This window comes from Myotis daubentonii, chromosome 14 (genome assembly GCF_963259705.1).
Source record: "Myotis daubentonii chromosome 14, mMyoDau2.1, whole genome shotgun sequence".
Taxonomy (NCBI): domain Eukaryota; kingdom Metazoa; phylum Chordata; class Mammalia; order Chiroptera; family Vespertilionidae; genus Myotis; species Myotis daubentonii.
In genome coordinates this window covers 9,112,814-9,131,117 of record NC_081853.1, presented here as the reverse complement: position 1 = coordinate 9,131,117, position 18,304 = coordinate 9,112,814, and the positions used below count along the sequence as shown (strand labels likewise).

At 48.6% G+C, this 18,304-nt stretch overlaps 1 protein-coding gene across 2 annotated transcripts in view; it reads right to left on the bottom strand.

Moving 5' to 3' along the window:
* Positions 1-18,304, bottom strand: part of PRICKLE2 (prickle planar cell polarity protein 2) — a 327,112-nt gene that overhangs the window by 146,694 nt on the left and 162,114 nt on the right. Inside the window, exon 1 of one of the 2 annotated variants that reach the window (XM_059663057.1) lies at positions 10,882-11,161. The exons of the other annotated variant lie outside the window; for it this stretch is intronic. The gene's annotated coding sequence lies outside the window, so the exon portion shown is untranslated. Of the gene's footprint in view, positions 1-10,881; positions 11,162-18,304 lie in introns of those variants that run through there. 2 annotated transcript variants of the gene reach the window in all.

The window sequence follows — 18,304 nt, the reverse complement described above, 5'->3', positions numbered from 1 at the left end:
AGTATCCCACTGAACATCATCAAAATGGGAGGTGGCAGGGCTGGGATTTGGACTTTTGACTCTTTGACTCTAAAGCCCTTGCTCAAAACTCTTGACCTATGGGATGATCACAAAGCTGTTCGGAGACCTACCCCCGCCGGCTGCTCCACCCCTACCCTGGCTATTCTTCCATGCACCCTCCACAAGTTCACGTGAGAAACACTGCTCTCGCATGCCACATGAATTAAAAGGTTGGCCTAAAAATAACACCCGAGTCCACTACTCCAGATGATGAATTGCTTTTGAATGTGGAATACTTGACCCCTGACCAGCTCGTGACCTCGCTGTGGTGGCGGTACCTACAGCAGGCCTTATTTGGAAGGCGACCACAAGACCAGTGCCGGGTCTGCTGATGCAACCGGCACTCACCAGGCCCATGCAGCCCCGCTTAGAATTCCTTAAACCCAGAAGAAAGAGAAAAGAGAAGAACCAAGGACCTACATCTTACTGTGGTTTGTCAAGTTTAAACTAATCATGCACAAAACTCTCAAGAAACGGTGGCCTTGGGGAAAATGCAGGGCAGCCCGGAATGTGCATGGGACCTGCCGGCTGATCTCTGAGAGCATTTCATGGTGCGCGCCTGCTGGTGCCCCCTCCACGCCTGCACTACTGTCCACTCTTTTCAATGTCAACAAAGTCTCCTCGAGCCACTGGTGATTATTAACGCAGTCTCTTTGGGGCGCTGGGAAGGAGGGAGGGGAGTGAGAATAGAGGTGGATGTTTCTGCAGCCGCAGTTGTCTTCTCGCGCTGGGTGGAGAGCTGCTGCACTCTCCAGAGAGCCCTGGTCCGCAGCAGGCGCGGTGAAACGTGGATGCAACAGTTCAATAAATATTTAATGGCCCTTTCCTTAGCTTACTGATGCGATTAAGCAGGGGCCTCATTACTAAAACCTACTTTCACCTCCTCTTTTATTTATGAGCTTTATTCCCTTACACTAACACACAGCTAGGTATAGACAAACTGAGCCAGGAATACAGTAGAAATAGGAACAAACTACTCGATTCCACCAGACCATCAAAACTGGATGCGAGTCATATTCTGGCAAGAGGCTTGTCCTGTCCCTCAGTGGCAGACAAGAGGGAACCAGAGCCAGACCAGAAGCCAGCTCAGGAACGCGGATCAGCTCTTTTCACGGCCATGGTCAGGTTCAGAGGAAGGGAACAGAAGACAGGGCCCTGGATTCAGTGCTCGCCTCCTGACCAGCCAGGGCTAGTTAGTATTACAATAGTATCTTGAACATCTGACCAACAATAATCTCCCCGTGTTCTCCGTTCTTCCCAACCACATGGCCCTTGCATTCTGAGTCCAGCTCCAAAGTCACCACTTCCTGGAAACTTTCCCCACCCCGTCCCCTGAGTCAAAATGTACATTCCTTCAGTTGCAATCCCTTGTGCTTCGCTGAAAGGTTATTACAGCTTTTCTCTCTCAGGTGGCTTAGTATGAGAGTCAGGAACAGCAGAGTTGAAGTGAAGACTCAAGTCCATTGCCCAGGCTCTCCACTTCTCAGCCATGTGCTCTCAGGCAAGTTACCTAACCTCTCCACATCGTACTTGCTTATCTTCAAAATGGAGATGATGGTGCCCCAAAGGACTGCTGTGAGATAAATTATTTGCTCCTTAGCAAGCACTCAAGCATTCTAATAGCTACATATCCATATCTACATCACACACACACGCATGTATACACACATACACACATATGTACATGTACATATCCATACATAGAGATATGAGGTTTCAGATTCCTTCTACATACACATGTAGATGTATGTAAAGTAGTCCATAGAAGGAAAACCTCATATCTACCTTCCCCCAGCTTCCCATTTCAGGATACAAAGCTGTGAACCTGGTTGGCTGAATTCTAAGCCATAGTAGTGAGCAGTTAAAGGCCTCACAGCCAGGCCTGTTTTCTAGCTCCCACATCCTTCCTTTCATGCAGCTTGGTAGGTGTGTGGGCTGAGGACAAGGCTGCCAGCTTTCTCTCAGCACGCTCCTCTGAGCCTGGTGGCCACGCATTTGTTTCCTGTTCTTTGTGACTGAAGAGAAGGCTGGGTAGAAACTCAACATGTGCGTTAATGTTTAAGGAAAGCAGGAGGCCCCCTTTCAGCTTCAACTGCAGCCATGTGCCCTGGTCCAGCCTTCACAGGGCCTTCCACTGCTGGGTGATGGCTGTCCTCCTTCATTACAGGTACTTTGGGAACATCTTTGGAAGGAGCAAGGGTACAAGTCACCAGCAGCTCATCCCTAATATTATTCACACCTCCCCTCCCCAGTGCTTGAGGACAGGCACAGGACGGGGAGAGGAGACTTTGGAGTTGGAAAAACCTGGCCCAAATCACAGTCTGCTCCCACAAGGCCCTGGGGAAGACGGTCATCTCTGCAAGACTCACTTTCTGCCCTTGTTACCTGTGGCAGAGGACTCCAGTCACTTATGCCAACATCTGCCCTGCTCCCGCAGCAGGACTCCCGCTGAGGTCCAAGCACACCAACAGCTGGAGTAGGCAACTGCGTTTCCCAGCCTCTTCTGCAGATCTACGTGCAGTCACGGCAGCGGGCATGAGCTTGCCTAGGAGTCTGGCCAAGGAGAGGGTGGTAGGATTGGGTGGGACTTCCAGATGCCTCCTACAAAAGAGTAGATGGGTGTTCCTTCCCCTTTCTCTTCTTGTTGCATGAATGCAGTGCTGGTGGCAGCCACTGGGGCCATAAACAGCTGAGAAAGGAAGCCACATGCTGAGATGGCAGGGCAGGAATAATGAAACCTGGGTCACTATGACAGAGTGAAGCTGCCGGACCAACCCACACAGTCACCTCTAAACTTCTCCCGGGGAGAGGCATAAATCTAACTCATTTGTGCTACTGGCGAGTTCTTCTCTGTCCTGTGCAGCCCAGCTTAACAAGGCGCAAGCTCAGCGATAATGTAAGTAAACGATGGCCTGCAGGCCAAATCCGGCCCACCACCCGTTTTTAGAGATGAAGATTGGCAATCAATCTATGGCAGGGAACTGAAACTCTCATCCTTACTCCCTAAAAAAGAACTCCCTTCTTATCAGTAGACCTGTATTACAAAATTGAGTTATACTTAATTATTATTATATTTTGATAGTCAAAATTTTTTTGGGAAAATGTTTTTTGTTATAAATTACCAGACATGCTGTCCTTGATTTCTGTCTCTTGACTCACAAAACCTGAAATGCTTCCTATCTGGCTCTGGACAGAGAACGTCTGTTGACTTAGGATGCAGAAAAGTTCCAAATACAACTGGCCACACAGAACAAGAAGGAGAGCTATTCCTGTCATGGAATCTCCAGAAGAGTCTGGCCTGGAGGCTGCCTCGTTATCTGTTCCTTTCCGTGAGAAAAGCATGGCTTCATTCTTTGTTGACTTGAACAAATGAAAACTTCCAGAGTTAACCTCACTCCTCTGAAGCACCCCCACTTTCTTTCCTACTTCTTGGTCACCAGGCATCACAAATAATCAGGAGAACACAACAAAGACACTGACGATGCTTTGTTTCCCATGCCTCCCCCCCATTCCACCTGGCACAGATGTATTTTTCAGGTCACCGAACGAGAACAACAACAACAAAGGACAAATAACCATCCTGTGTTTCTCCAGCTAATTCCCGATTTAACATGTATAAATTGCTCATCTGGCACAAATTAATGGAACCCTGGGCAAAGTCATATGTATGATTCTACCATTCACCATATGGTAATAATGCTTCATCCATGACCAAACTCAATGTGAAGAGTTCAACTAGGAGCAGTTCAAGCATGAGCCCCAACCTTCCAACTAAAGGAAAATTATATGACGGAGTGAAAGCAGCAGCTCGCAACCATTTTAGGCAAAGGTGCCAAGTTTCTGGTTCATGCCCACATCATTCTGCCAGTCTGTGCCAGCTCCTTCCTCCATCCTGTGCCCACAACCTTCAGGTCGGCACGTTCTAATCTGTAAAACCTTGGGTTGTCCAAACACCAGGCTTGGGATGATGACATGGGGTGTAGGATTGGTTCAGTGGAGGCCCCAGAGGGAGCAGGAGAGGGACAGTTATGGCCCATCATGTCTCTCCTTAGGCAGTCAGGGCTGACTTGGCACTGGTGGTGGGGCCCGAGTAGATGAATGAGGTGGCACCGAGTGGGATGTTGGGAGGTGGTGCTGTGTCTCTGGCTGGGTGTTGACTCCTTTGAAACTACCACATCCAGTCCTAGCTTGCTGCAAGCAAGCCACGGGAAAAGTATTCTGGAAGGTGTGGTGGTTCAAAAGATTTCAACACATCGGGAAACATGGGCTTGGCCAATGGCTTAGGAGGGTGTCGGGTAGGCCAGGGAAGGGTACCAGTTTCTTTAAATTGGTCATGATCCTGATTATGAGAAATTCTTCATGCTGCAAAGCACCTGAAGCAGGCGATTGGGGTGATGGTGATGGGAGAGCCCTTGATTCAAAGTATCATGGATTTGCTCTCAGAATTATATGTTCCCTCCAAAGATACACATCAAAAAGTCCACAACAGCTGTCCGTGTAAGAGTCTCTAACTAAAACTAACCAAAGGCCCATGAACAATTGAAAGGATAAACTGTGATGTATTTAACACCGGAATACGTACCATACAACAAAATAAATGAATGATCTACAACTATATACAACTAAATGATTAAATTTCACGGACAGAATGTTGACCGAAAGAAGTTACGAAAGAGTGCATCTTGTGTGATTCCGTTTCTGTAAAGTATGAGAACAGGCAACATCTATGAGACCAGAAGTGAGGGTCTGGTTAGATTTCAGAGGCTGGAAGAGACACAGAATGGCTTCTGGGCACCGGTGACATTTCACTCATAGTCTGTGGCTGCAGTGCCACTTGCTGACTGGCAAAGGCTGGGAAGAGAAATAGAGTTGGGCTTGTGACATGTTAAGTTCGAGAAGCCTGTTTACCCTCCCAGGAAGACGCTGAGGAGAGAATCGTGTGCATGTCTGGAGCTCAGGAGAAACTCGGGCTGAAGATGTAAACCTGGTCGTCACCACAGGCAGCTGTGTCCTGATGACGCCCACGAGGAGGCAAATGAGGCCGTGAAGGAGAGCCCAGGAGGGGAGGATGGGCAGCAAGGAGAAAGTGTCAGAGGCGCCGAGGTGGGAGGAAGAGCGGCAGGTGGGACACAGAAGCCACAGAAGGAAGAAGAGCCACAGGAGGGAGCCACGCCCTCAGACACGTGCTCCTGAGAGGTAGACGGTGACCTCTATGTCCCTCCCACTTTAGGGGAGGGGCCATTGTTGTACCCTTTTACAGGGAAGGAAACCAGGGTTTAGGGATGTCAGTGACACACCTAAATAAGTGGTGGGAACAGCATCTGGAAGCGCAGCAGCTTCCCCAGGTGTGCTCTGCAGCACATGAACATGCGAGGCTACAAAGAGCTCCTGGGTCACATGGCACGGGACATGCAAAGTCAAGTCAAACAGCTGTCCCTACTCCAGGCCCCAGAGCGTCTAACCTGCCAGCATTTCCCAAATACGCATGGAACCGTTTTTTTTTTGCTTTCTTGTTTGGAAGAGCAATTCGCCAAACAGGGGTTCCCGGGAACCCAGGGTGGGAACCGCTGCTAGAAGGCAACACGATCACATCTTCAAAATGTGTTCGAACAAAGTCAAGGTGCTTCCACGGACACATGTCACTCACACCCACAGAAGGAAGGGCTGACACGCACATTCCATTTTACAGGTAATGGAGGCCACGCTCCTGAGGTTAAGTGGTTTGTTCTGCGTCCATCCTGCAGCAATTAAGCCAGATAAACCGGCCCCGGTCCATGTGCCAGGGCAAGAGGAATCAGGTCAGACCAAGGAGGACCAAGCGAGAGGCTTAAAGCAGACTCCCTGTGGCCTCTGCCCACTCCTCCCAGCACTGCCCCCGCCTTTGCTGCCTACAGGGACCCAGCCAGGGCGGGAGCAGCTCAGGCTGGAGCCAGAGGAAAGAGGGACTGCAGGTGGCCTCAGTCATGGTGTCAGGAAAGGCCCCCACCTCTGGGCGTGTGCTCTGGGAAGGGTCTTGTGCAGCGGTTCTCAACCTGTGGGTCGCGACCCCTTTGGAGGTCGAACAACCCTTTCACAGGGGTCACCTAAGACCATATATAATTACATATTGTTTTTGTGATTCATCACTATGCTTTAATTATGTTCAATTTGTAACAATGAAATTGGGGGTCACCACAACATGAGGAACTGTGTTAAAGGGTCGCGCGGCATTAGGAAGGCTGAGAACCACTGGTCTCGTGGGAGAACTCAGTGGGAAGGATGTGGCCAGGAAGAAAGCAGGTGGCCCTGGGAGCTGGGAAGCACCCACGGAAGGGGCAGAGCTGCCTGAAGGATCCCGAAAGCTGAGGAATTGAAAGGACCTCACAAAGAAATCAACCTGACTGTGTCTCCGCTCATCAGTGAGAACCCCAGGCGATGAAACACTCGCATATGAACTTCGGTGCCCGCACCTCTGAGCAGCTCCCTATGTTCTGCCACAGCGAACCCCGTAACAGGGCCTCATGGACTGCCCTGCTGAATGCCACATCGTGGAGACGGCCCTTCAGGAGAGGGACTTGGTGAGGGGGTACTAGGTTCAAATTGTAACGAGAAGACACCCCCACCCTGCAACTACCCAGAGCATAAGCTTGAGCACATGGACTTTGGAGTCTGACCGTCACAGGTTCAGGCCCCCTGAGTGGCCACTTAGTAGCTGTGTGTCCCAGGGAAGTTACTGAGCCTCTCTTCGCCCACCCTTCCTCATCTGGGAAACAGGGATGATGATGGCATGCACTCCACAGGGTTAGTGTGAGGACTTTGAATCACAATGAACAAAAAGCAAAGTGTGTCTTAAGACAGAACCCAGGGTCCCACCTGGGATGGATCTTGAGATGCCAGTTCCAGACCCACTGAAACAGACCCTGAAGGACATTCTCAGGCACAGGAAAGGCTAAGGAAGATTCACAAGACAAGTCTGTGCTTGGCAACAACTTGGTAAGTTAACAGCTATCATTCTTCTTGTTACTATACTAGTAAAAGGGTAATATGCTAATTAGACCGGGTCAACCGGACATCTTCTGGACGTCCAACTTCCTTCTGGACAAAGCCACGGTAGCCGGGGCTGAGGCAGAGGCAGTTAAGGGTGATCAGGCAGGCTGGCAGGGGAGCAGTTAGGGGGTGACCAGGCCGGCAAGCAGAGGCAGTTAGGGGCGATCAGGCCATTAGGGGACCAGTTAGGGGGTGACCAGGCTGGCAAACAGAGGCAGTTAGGGGCGATCAGGCAGGCAGGGGAGCAGTTAGGGGGTGACCAGGCCAGCAGGTAGAGTGGTTAGGGGTAATCAGGCAGGCAGGCAGGAGAGCAGTTAGGAGCCAGCAGTCCTGGATTGCGAGAGGAACGTCTGTCGGTTTAGGCGCCATCCCGCAGGGATCGGGCCTAAACCAGCAGTCAGACATCCCCTGAGTGGTCCCGGATTGGAGAGGGTGCAGGCTGGGCTGAGGGACCCCCCTTCCCTTTGTACACAAATTTCATGCACTGGGCCTCTAGTTTATAATATGCAAATAGAAGACCTCTTCTCCAGGCTGGACATCCTACCACTCAAAATTAGAATTTATCTGGAATCCAACTCAGTAGATATTTGCTCAGCCTCAGAAGCCTAAACCAAGTGCCCATCATTGGAAAAATGAAAAGAAAATCAGTAAGAAATCACAGCAGCCTAGGTGAATGCAAAGTCATCTTTTGCAAATGTTCCCAATAAATCAAATAGTCATACTTTTTATTTTCTTTTTTTAACAAACAGGAGTATGAAGCAAACTTTCAGAGATGTGATAAGCAGTATCATGTACACTTGCCCCCCGCCCCCCCCCCCCATCCCCCCTGTGGGCTGGCATCCTGCCTGGGAAGGCGCATTGTGAAGGGGGAGACTCTCATGACAGGGACAAGGATTTCCATGCACAGCCTGGCTGGTGAATGTCACTGTGGAGCAATTCTCAAAGGCTTCTGGGCTAAATGTGCAGGGAAATCATCCATGGATCTTCCCAGACATTGAGTCCCACAGTGCCTGTGTCTGCCTGTTCCCTCCGCCACCCCTACACCTGCCATTCTCCTGGAATACATCAGATACAATGTTTGCTAAAAACGAGTCTTCCTCTGCTTGTCACACAGAGCATCAGGTTATGAAAGAACAGGGTCACCCCAAACATCTGCAAGGTAACCCAATGCTAAGTATCCTGAAAAAGAACCCCTTGCCAGGTAGTGTTTGAGAAAAAAAAAAAATAGCAACAACAACAAAAAAACATTCTCTGGAGCATTACATTTAAACTCTCAATATGATTACCATAAAGTTTCATTATATTCAATGAGGATTACCATTCTGTGTTCTGGCAGCTAAAAAATTATTCCCTCTGCTTCCTCTCACTGACATCAAAACATCACACCCAGAGCTTGCCGATTTGATTGTACAGGTAGGAAGTGCTTAAGGTGGGTGGGCACCTTTCAGGAGAGATGAACCAACCAGTGTGGGGAGCACAGCATCTCTACGACTCCGTTTTCCAAGTTATTAAACACCGCAGACCCTGCAAGCACAACCGCACAGAGCAGAGCTGTCCCCTGGTTGCCCCCAGAGTCCTTGCATTGCCCATTCTCCACGTTGCTCATGCACGCTGGGGTCAACTCAACACAGCACCACTTCGCCTTCTCCGCAAACGGCTCTACAAAGACCACAAATGTCATCACCAAATTGGTGAGCACTAGTGCAAACCTTTGCAACGCTCCTTCCTCAAGACATCTGTGCCCCTGAGGATAACAATCCGGCTTAAAGGAAAACTTGGGAAAAGGAGCCAAGAGCTTTTCCTGCTGAGGCCAGTGGGAGGAGGCCAACGGGGAAGTAGGCTCGATAAAACTGTCTCCAAAATATGTTCCACCTTAAAAAGCTTCTGAAGGGAATGAGAGAGTTATTTTAGTTTCTTCAATGGGAGTCCAAAAATAAGAAATAAAAGGCTTGTTGATGGAGAACCCTGGGGGGTGAGAGAGGTTGAAGACATCCGTGCAGAGAGATGCCTAGTAACAGAGCTGGCTTGTACTACACCCAAAGCTGTGTACCATCTGAGGCTGATTCAGGAAAATGCTCGGATCTCTTGGTAATTTCCTGCAGACAGGACGTTTAATCATCTCCAAGCCTCTACCGCAAGAGAAAAAAAAATAAAAACCTAAACCAAATGATTCACACTCTCAGAACGAATCTGCCTTCAGAACAAGGGCTGTTTTCTGCTCTTGAAAAGCAGCCAGGATTTGTTGTTCTAACAAAGTGTTCTTTTCCTCCACGCAGAAAGAGAAGTCGCTCAAGGAGTGCTTGTACTGATTTCTGTTTTGCATTTCGGGAAACTTCCATCCAGTCAACAGTTTCTCCTGGCAGGTTCTCAGAAATCCAGGGGGGCTGGGGAGTCAGTGACTAAGAACACGGGATCATTTTTATAAGCCCATCCCCACTTTTCTGGTCCCATGGGACGAGGTTTTATTGTAGAATGAGCAGAATTAGCTGCACATATAAATTCTTCACTGCTAGGCTCACTTGACACCTTTATCTGAATTGCTCCACAGCTGGGAAGATCTGGCAGTTGATGGTTTGAGAAGGAAAGGCCCAAATCCTCCCGAGTGCTATCTGCTCTCTCTGTGCGTACAGGCCATGCTCATCTCTCTAATTACTCAACCAGTTGCACAGATAAAAACATCTGTTTGCAGAAAGCAGGGAACCCAAAGTATACAAATGATTCACACCATCTAAACAAGTGTAAATACAGGCCAGCCCAGCAAAAGGAGGGCCCCTAAGAGCCAAAATAATTTCACAGGGGTAGAAATGGAGTTTAGCAATCCGTGCATCAGACTTTGCTCCAATTTTGAAAGGTATTTCTTCCAGCTGCCTCATCTTAAAAACAACAAAACAAAAAACCACACAACTCTGACCCTCTGCATTGGGCTCTCAACTTCTGGCTTAGACACACACACACACACACACACACACACTGGAGTGGGGGCAGGAAGCTGAAACTACATCGTCTAATAAACCCCCCTCCATGCCCTATGGATTATTTTGGTTTTAAAATTTCCCAGGATCCAGCTGCCAGATACCCCAGATTTATAGGATCCCAGTCCTGACCTGGGAGAGCCAGGTTCTGGTTAACGGCACCCCAACAGCTTTCTCCTCCTCTAGACTCCCTCACATAGCGCCAGGAAGACCAGGAGAGGAGGGGGTCCCTCCCCAGCCTCCACCCCCTATTCAGAGAGAATAAATGAACAAACCCAGTTTCGTAATTATACAAATCCACCAACGAGAGAAGGAATGCAGTTGGAAAGCTATAGGAAGATAAGCAAAAAGGAGTGTGGGGAGATGTGAATAATTTTTTAAACTAGATCTTTCTGAAGACATTAAAAATAGTTTTGACAGTGCCAGAGAAATAAGTAGGTCATTAGCAACATATAATTTAAACTATTTGAGGAAAATGAATTGTAGGTATATAAAAACTTTAGAAAAGCAAGTTCTGGGAAGTTTCAGTGTTTCCTCTGAAGTCGTCTTAATACAATAACATCATTATCCCCGCCTCCTGATTATATCATTATTGCTATTATTGGTTAATAACGTGGCTGCGCAAAAGCTGGCAGAGCCAAAATGATGCCTCATCTAGGTCCCTTCCCCGCAGCACAGGACCGTCCAGTCTCTGTGGCAAGGAGCATCCCTCCCAGCAGCAGTTTCCCAGCTCAAGGCCCCTTTCCCCGGGAGGGCGGTAAAAACCAGGAGCAGATGCGCCCCAGCGCCCTCCTCCGTGCGCCCGGGCCGCGGGGCCACTTACCCGGCTCAGCCTCGCATTGCTCGCCGCTGCGGCGCCTCCACCGCCAGGGACCTGGGGGAGCCCGGAAGGGTCCGAAGACCCAGGGGCCGGGGTGCGGCTGAGGCTAAGAAGTCCAGCGGGGCGTGGGCCAACAACTTCCCGAAGCCAGGGGGGGCCCTTCAGGGGCTCCGTACAAGAGGGGTGACATTCCAGGGGCGGTGGCAGCTGCGCGGTGCACAGCTCCGGGTCCAGAAAAACCGTAGGTCCTGGGGAGAGGAGCTCCAAGCTCTCAGGCTGCCTCTGGGCTGCTTAAAGGGACGCCTCCCCACCTCGGGCTCTGCCTATTGGTGAAAGCTCTGAGCCACAGGCCAATCCTAGACCTGTTCCCAAATTGAGATTTCAATCAAGGGAGCTACTGCTTTAAAATTAGAAAGGGCTGATTTGGGGGTGGGGTGGGTATTAGGCACTTTGCAGAAGCAGGGCACAGGCTCTCTGGCCCCTGCACACAGAGGTCCTGGGAGCTGGCAGGAGCTGAAGAGCAAGACTGTAAGGTGCAGAGCAAGTGAGGAAGACAGGGACATGTGGGACCATCATCTCTCCACCCACCTCCCCACAACTCACTCATCCTTCAAGGCACATCCAATTCTTCACATAGCTGGAGACCCTCTATGCCTGGGAAGAGCTCCAAGCTATGTGCTTCTAAACCCCCCTATTATTCCCCTTCCACTTACTCATCACTTTCACTTTCTTGCAATAATTGTCTCTCCCTTTACACTGTAAATTCCACTAGAGCAGGGATGTTTTCATCCATCATCACTCCCTGCCTGAAACACTGTGAGCTCTCAGTAAATATATGTTGATGGACGGATGGTTGGTTGGATGGAAGGAAGGAAGGAAGGAAGGAAGGAAGGAAGGAAGGAAGGAAGGAAGGAAGGAAGGAAGGGAAGGGAAGGAGGGAGGAAGGAAGGGAGAAATATGTTCTGTGTTAGTTGTGACAATACCAATGTAAATTAACAGGCAGTATGCAAGAGGCCGGGTGTTCCTTTCCGACAAAACTGTGTACAAATATGGCCTCCATAACTTGTGCCTCAGTTTCCTTGTCTGTGGAGCATGATCATGGAACCTCCCATCTCTCAGGGTTGTTGCAAAGACGGCACTAGCTCACCTCTGGACGAGAGGAGCTGCTCAGTCAGAAGCTGATGTTATGACTGGAATCAAACTATATTTGCTGGAGGTTGGGACTGTTCTGACTGCTGGCATGGCTTCTTGGTGAGTACACAGCCATTCATGAAACAGATATGAAATAAATGCCACCTCAGCGCCAGGACCCATGCAAGGTGGTACAGTCACCAGTGAAAGACAAATGTCCTTGACCACAAGGAAATCATAGTAGGGGATCAGGGTGTGTTTTAGTCAAGATTTTCCAGAGAAACAGAACCAATAAATATGTCTATATATCTATATCTCCACAGATATATATATAGAGAGAGATACAGATATAAAGATATAGATATACATTTATTGTAGGAATTGACGTGCATGGTGATGGGGTATGGAGGCTGAGAAGTTCTATGGCGTGCAGTCCGTAAACTGGAGAACCAAGAAAGCTGGTGATAGAATTCAGCCCTCGTGCGAAGGCCTGAGAATCAGGGACCAGTGGTGTAAACCCCAGGTTCAGTCCAAAAGCCTGAAAACCAGGAGGGCCGATGCCCAGGGTAGGAGACTATGGATGTCTCAGCACAAGCAGACGGACCTTCCTCTGCCTTTTTGTTCAACTCGGGCCCCCCAAGGATTGCATGACGCCCACCCACATGGGCGAGGGTGGTCTTCTGTAGGAAATCTGATTCGATGCTAATCTCTTCCCGAGACCTCCTCACAGGCACACCCCAAAATAATGTTTACCAGCTCTCTAGGCCTCCCTTAGAGGAGTGAAGTTGACCCATAAAATTGACCATTACAAGGTGAGGGAGAAGAGAGAGAGTAGACAAAGAGAATTATGTTAAATGATACTCAAGCAAAGACATATTTATAGGAATGTCTGTGGTAGGACAGTTTATAATATTTAAGTCATGGAAAACAATGATCCAATAAAAATAGGGGAAATGGTTAAATCGGGCGTCCTCAAACTTTTTAAACAGGGGTCCAGTTCACTGTCCCTCAGACCGTTGGAGGGCCAGAATATAGTTTAAAAAAGAAACTATGAACAAATTCCTATGCACACTGCACATATCTTATTTTGAAGTAAAAAAACAAAACGGGAACAAATACAATATTTGTATTTGCATGTGGCCTGCGGGCCATAGTTTGAGGACCCCTGGGTTAAATAAATGATGCTACATCCATGTCATGGCATACGATACAGTCATGAGAAAAGAAAGAGCCAGAGCTCAGTGCACTGATAAACCATGAACTCCAAAGTACATTGCTAAGTGCAGTGCAGAAGGTAATATGTATCCCTGGTTACATACACAAATCTTCACATACTGTGTACACATATGTATGCTGTATACATGTGTAAAACGTTTCTAGAACTATGCCTACGAAAAAGGTAAAGGTTATTATATCCGGCAAGGTGGTTTAAGAACTAGGCAGTCTAAGATGGGAAGGAGACTAATCTTTCATTATATATCCTTGTGTATTATTTGAGTGTTTTGCCATGATAAGCGCCTTGTTCTGGCAAGATGGCAAATGATGACAGCCTGAAAACTCCAACCCTCAAACACATAGATATGATAGATAAAATAAACCAAAAATTCTTTTAGTGCTTAGCTGATAAGCAATAAAGAAAGGAAAAGTCCCAGGAAGTAGAACTAAAGAAGGAACTGAAAACAAGAATGGTAAGCATGTAACTTCACTATGGCTATGCGGGAGAGGGAAGGTGATTGGCAGCAGGAGAAATGTTTGTCTTGGTTCCCTAGGGGCTAGGGTTTTAATGCCCATGCAGGAGAGAAGATAAGGCCTTGCATGGGGCAAGGAGAAGCAGAAAGTTGTCAGGAGACCTCTTCAGAAATCTAGGAACACTCACTGAGGGCTGTACTCTCAGTGAACAAATAGATTAGAAAAATTGCCAACTAGCCCAGCATGTCTTATCTGTCTGTACCTGTGTTCTATGGAGGAGGAAAAAGTTTAAGCTGAGAATTAGAAACCCTAGTCCTATGCCTTTCTCGAGAGTAGGATACTAATAACAAAAGTCAGAACCAGGCAGTTGTACCTGAAAATTTATTATAAAAATTGGTCTGGTCCTGTTCATGATATGGCAAGAATGCCTTACAGAAGCCAGTGAAAGAGTGCCCTGGAGAGCCGGTTCCATAACCCGACGTGTGGGCTGGCCGAGGAACAGCACCCAGGAAACTGACAAATCACAAGGGAGGACCAGAGGCTAAGAGTTAGAGCCCATAAAACATTCTGGAAAAGAACATGAAATCAAGTTTAAAATGATTAAAAATCTTAAAGCTAGAACTGAACTTCTAAAAAAGAACAAGATATGATATCTATCTCTCCCCATAGATTCATTACAATTAAGAACTCGATGGCTAAGTTAAACAGAAGGTTAGTTACTGCTGAAGAGAGAAATATGGATCTCAGAACATTACACAAAATGAAGCACAAAGGGACAAAGAGCTGAAAATTTTAAAAGAAAGGTTAATAGATATGGAGGCTGGAATGTGAAGGCCCAACATATGTCTCTTAGGAGTCCCAGGGGGAGAGAACAGAGGGAATGAGGAGAAGCATAACGGCTGAGAAATTTCTAGAATTTAAAATCCTCATAAATACTCAGATTCAAGAAGCACAAAGCATCTCGAGCAGGAGAAATAAACATAAGAACATCTGCATGTATTAATTATTCATAAAGATACAGTTAATAAAAAACTGAGGTGAGGGAAAATGAAACAGGAAAGCAGGGAAAGAGGTAAGCAGAGGCTCTGAGTGTGCAGAAGAGAGGCAACGCTCTGTCCCCACCAGGGCTGGGCTGGGCTGTATGTCTCCAAATCTTCCACCCCCAAATACAGGCTGAGGCAAAAGCAGGTGTACAGCTGTGAGTATGTGACACACAGAGTTTATACTTTTATTATTACTTATTAATCATTGTGTTCTTTTCCATAGGAACAACTGTAAACCTACTTCTGCTGTTCCCTGTATAATGAACTCTGAACTACAGGAGGTCCTTGAAGGCCTAGCTGTACACTGTCTATGGTGCCCACATACCCAGGCAAAGTGGCAGAGATCTCCTGGGAAAGATGTATTCATTCAGACATCAAACTAAAGTGGCAGAAAAATAAAAATAAAACGCAGCCCCTGTCCTCAAGAATCTTACTCGAGGGTGAAGGCAGCAGACAGACAGTCCGTCGCGGAATGCGGAGTCATAATAAGCGAGTGTTTTCCGCTGTGAAACAGGAAGAACGTCTCCACCAGCCTTGCAGGAGAGGTGGCACCGTGGGAAGGCTTCCTGGGGGAGGTGACATCAGCACGGAGGGAGCTGGGATCTTCGGGGAAGATGCTTTAAAGCCCAGGGCTGCCACTGACTGCCCTGACTTTGCCAAGTCATAACTTCTCTAAGTTTCATTCATCTCATCTGTAAAATGAAATTCATTCACCAGTCTTGGGTTGTTTTGAGGTTTAGGGATGACATATATGATGTATATAAAAAGCATTTAGCAAAAGGCCTGGCCTGTGAATTGATTTTTATTAAATGAATAAGTAGTATTATTATTAGATAAAATGCAGTGCATTAATTAAAAAAATATGCCTTTTGTTTTAAAAGTCAATTTTCTTCTAGAAGCTGAAGGAGACAGAGGCTTCAGCCTGTTTTCATAAAACCACCTTGAGGAGTATGGAATGTTTACTCAGTTATCCACCCTGAAAAGTACATTATCATGCTATCAAAACATAGAGATAACAGATTTGGTCCTTTTCATAAAGGAACTTAAAATACAGTTCCCCCCAAAATAACTAATGAAGGTTGCATATGTTAAGTGTCAAATGTGTGATTATCTCCACTTTTAAGTCCCCAAACTGTGACAAACTTCCTATCTATATCACTGAACCTTCAGACTTCCAACCAAAAATCAAGTTGGAAGAATTCAGCCTAGCAGAGAAGGGATAGATGGGCCCTCTCAGTGTTGCTCAATAGGTTTGTGAATGACTGAGATGATGGAGGGGGAAGAAATTCGTAAAGTCCAACCAACGATTCCAAGTTGCTGGGCTCTGCCAATGCTCCCAGACGAGAACACAAAGCAATCGGGCCAATATGCAGGGATGGCCTGAATTAAAGTAGATGAAATTTAATAATGGCAAGGGTTGTCTGCCCTCTGGAAGAAACTCTGAACTGTGCAGTCGTAGGAAAGACTTGGCCAAGAACATGCTTTCCACGCATTCCTCCATGTAGCATTTAACAAACATTTACCTAATGTCTACTATGAAAAAGGGTTTGCCTTATAGGCGGGTTCAATATGAAAAAAAAACAACAACAAAAAACATGAATAAAACATGGTGCCTGCCTTCAAGCAGCGTAAGAGGTAGTGATCAGAAATCCTCTGCACTTAATGCCCATGCCCCCCAACATTCTTCTCTCACCAGGCAACGGTGCTCTAGCCTTTAAAAGCCATCTCAAGTTTGCTCTAGAGCAGTGATGGCGAACCTATGACACGTGTGTCAGAGGTGACATGCGAACTCATTTTTTTGGTTGATTTTTCTTTGTTAAATGGCATTTAAATATCTACACTAATAAAAGAGAAAAATGGTAATTGGCGTACGGCGCTACCCTTTTCATTGGCTAATCAGGGCTATATGCAAATTAACTGCCAACTAAGATGGCAGTTAACTGCCAACAAAGATGGCGGCTAATTTGCATATGTAGGCACAATGCAGGGAGGCGAAAGGGAAAGCAGGAAGAAGCCCCCTAACACTGACAGTGATCGGAAACCCAGCGGGGAGCTAATAGGTGGGGGGCAGGGCAAAGGCCTTTGCCCTGCCCCCCAGCCATGATTGGAGAATCAGGTGCCTTTGCCGCCCTGGCCAGTGATAGCAGTAAGTAGGGGTGGAGCCAGCACTGGGAGCTGGGCACGGTCGAAGCTGGCAGTCCCAGGAACTAGGGGTCCCTTGCCTGGGCCTAAAGCGGAGCCCACGATCGCGGGTCCCCACTGCCCGAGCCAGACGCCTCAGCCAGAGGCGTCCTGCAGGGGCAGGGGTGGAGCCCGCGTGATCGCGGCGCCCCCCCCCCCCCCCCCCCGCTGCCACTGCAGGTCCCCGCTGCCCGGGCCAGACGCCTAGGCCAGAGGTGTTAGGCCTGGGCAGGGGCAGAGCCTGCAACTGCAGGGAGCTGGGAGTCCCCTGCCCAGGCCTAATGCCTTGGCCAGAGGCGTTAGGCCTGGGCAGGGGCAGAGCCTGCAACTGCAGGGAGCTGGGGATCCCCTGCCCAGGCCTGACACCTCTGCCAGAGGCCTCAGGCCTGGTCTAGGGGCCGATCCAGTGATTGGTGATTGGAGGGTGATGAGGGTCAACTCCTCTGGCCGAGGCATCAGGCCTGGGCGGGGGGCTGGGGGTCCCCTGCCCAGGCCTGATGCCTGGGCCAGAGGCATCAGGCCTGGGTGGGGGGCGGTGCCAGGGATTGGAGGGATATGATGGTCCCCTTGCCCAGGCCTGAAGCCTGGGTCAGAGGCGTCAGGCTTGGGCGGGGGGTGGAGCAAGCGATCAGAGGGAGATGGGGGTCCCCTGCCCAGGCATGATTCCTGGGCCAGAGGCCTCAGGCCTGGGCAGGAGTCAGAGCCAGTGATCGGGGGGAGATGGGGGTCCCCTGTCCAAGCCTGACACCTCTGGCAGAGGCGTCAGGCCTGGGCAAGGGGCCGATCAGGCGATCGGAGGGTGATGGGGGTCACCTGCCCAGGTCTGACCCCTGGGCCAGAGGCATCAGGCCTGGGCTGGGGGCAGAACCAGTGATGGGGGGAAATGAGGGTCCCCTGCCCAGGCCTGATGCCTCTGTCAGAGGCGTCAGGCCTGGGCAAGGGGCCGATCCTGCGATTGGAGGGTGATGGGGGTCAACGCCTGAGGGCTCCCAGTATGTGAGAGGGGGCAGGCTGGGCTGAGGGACACTCCCCCCGCCCCACACCCAGTGCACGAATTTCATGCACTGGGCCCCTAGTATAAAATAAATATCAAAAATATATGGCATTTAAATATATAAAATAAATATCAAAAATATAAGTCTTTGTTTTACTATGGTTGCAAATATCAAAAAATTTCTATATATGACAGGGTACCAGAATTAAGTTAGGGTTTTTCAAAATGCTGACACGCCGAGCTCAAAAGGTTCACCATCACTGCTCTAGAGATTCAACAGCATCATTTTTTCAGAAGGACAAATAGATTCCATCTCTCGGGCGAACACTGATTGATTAGTAGTGGCTTCCTGGAGTGCTGACTTGACAAGAAGTCCCAGGTACATCAT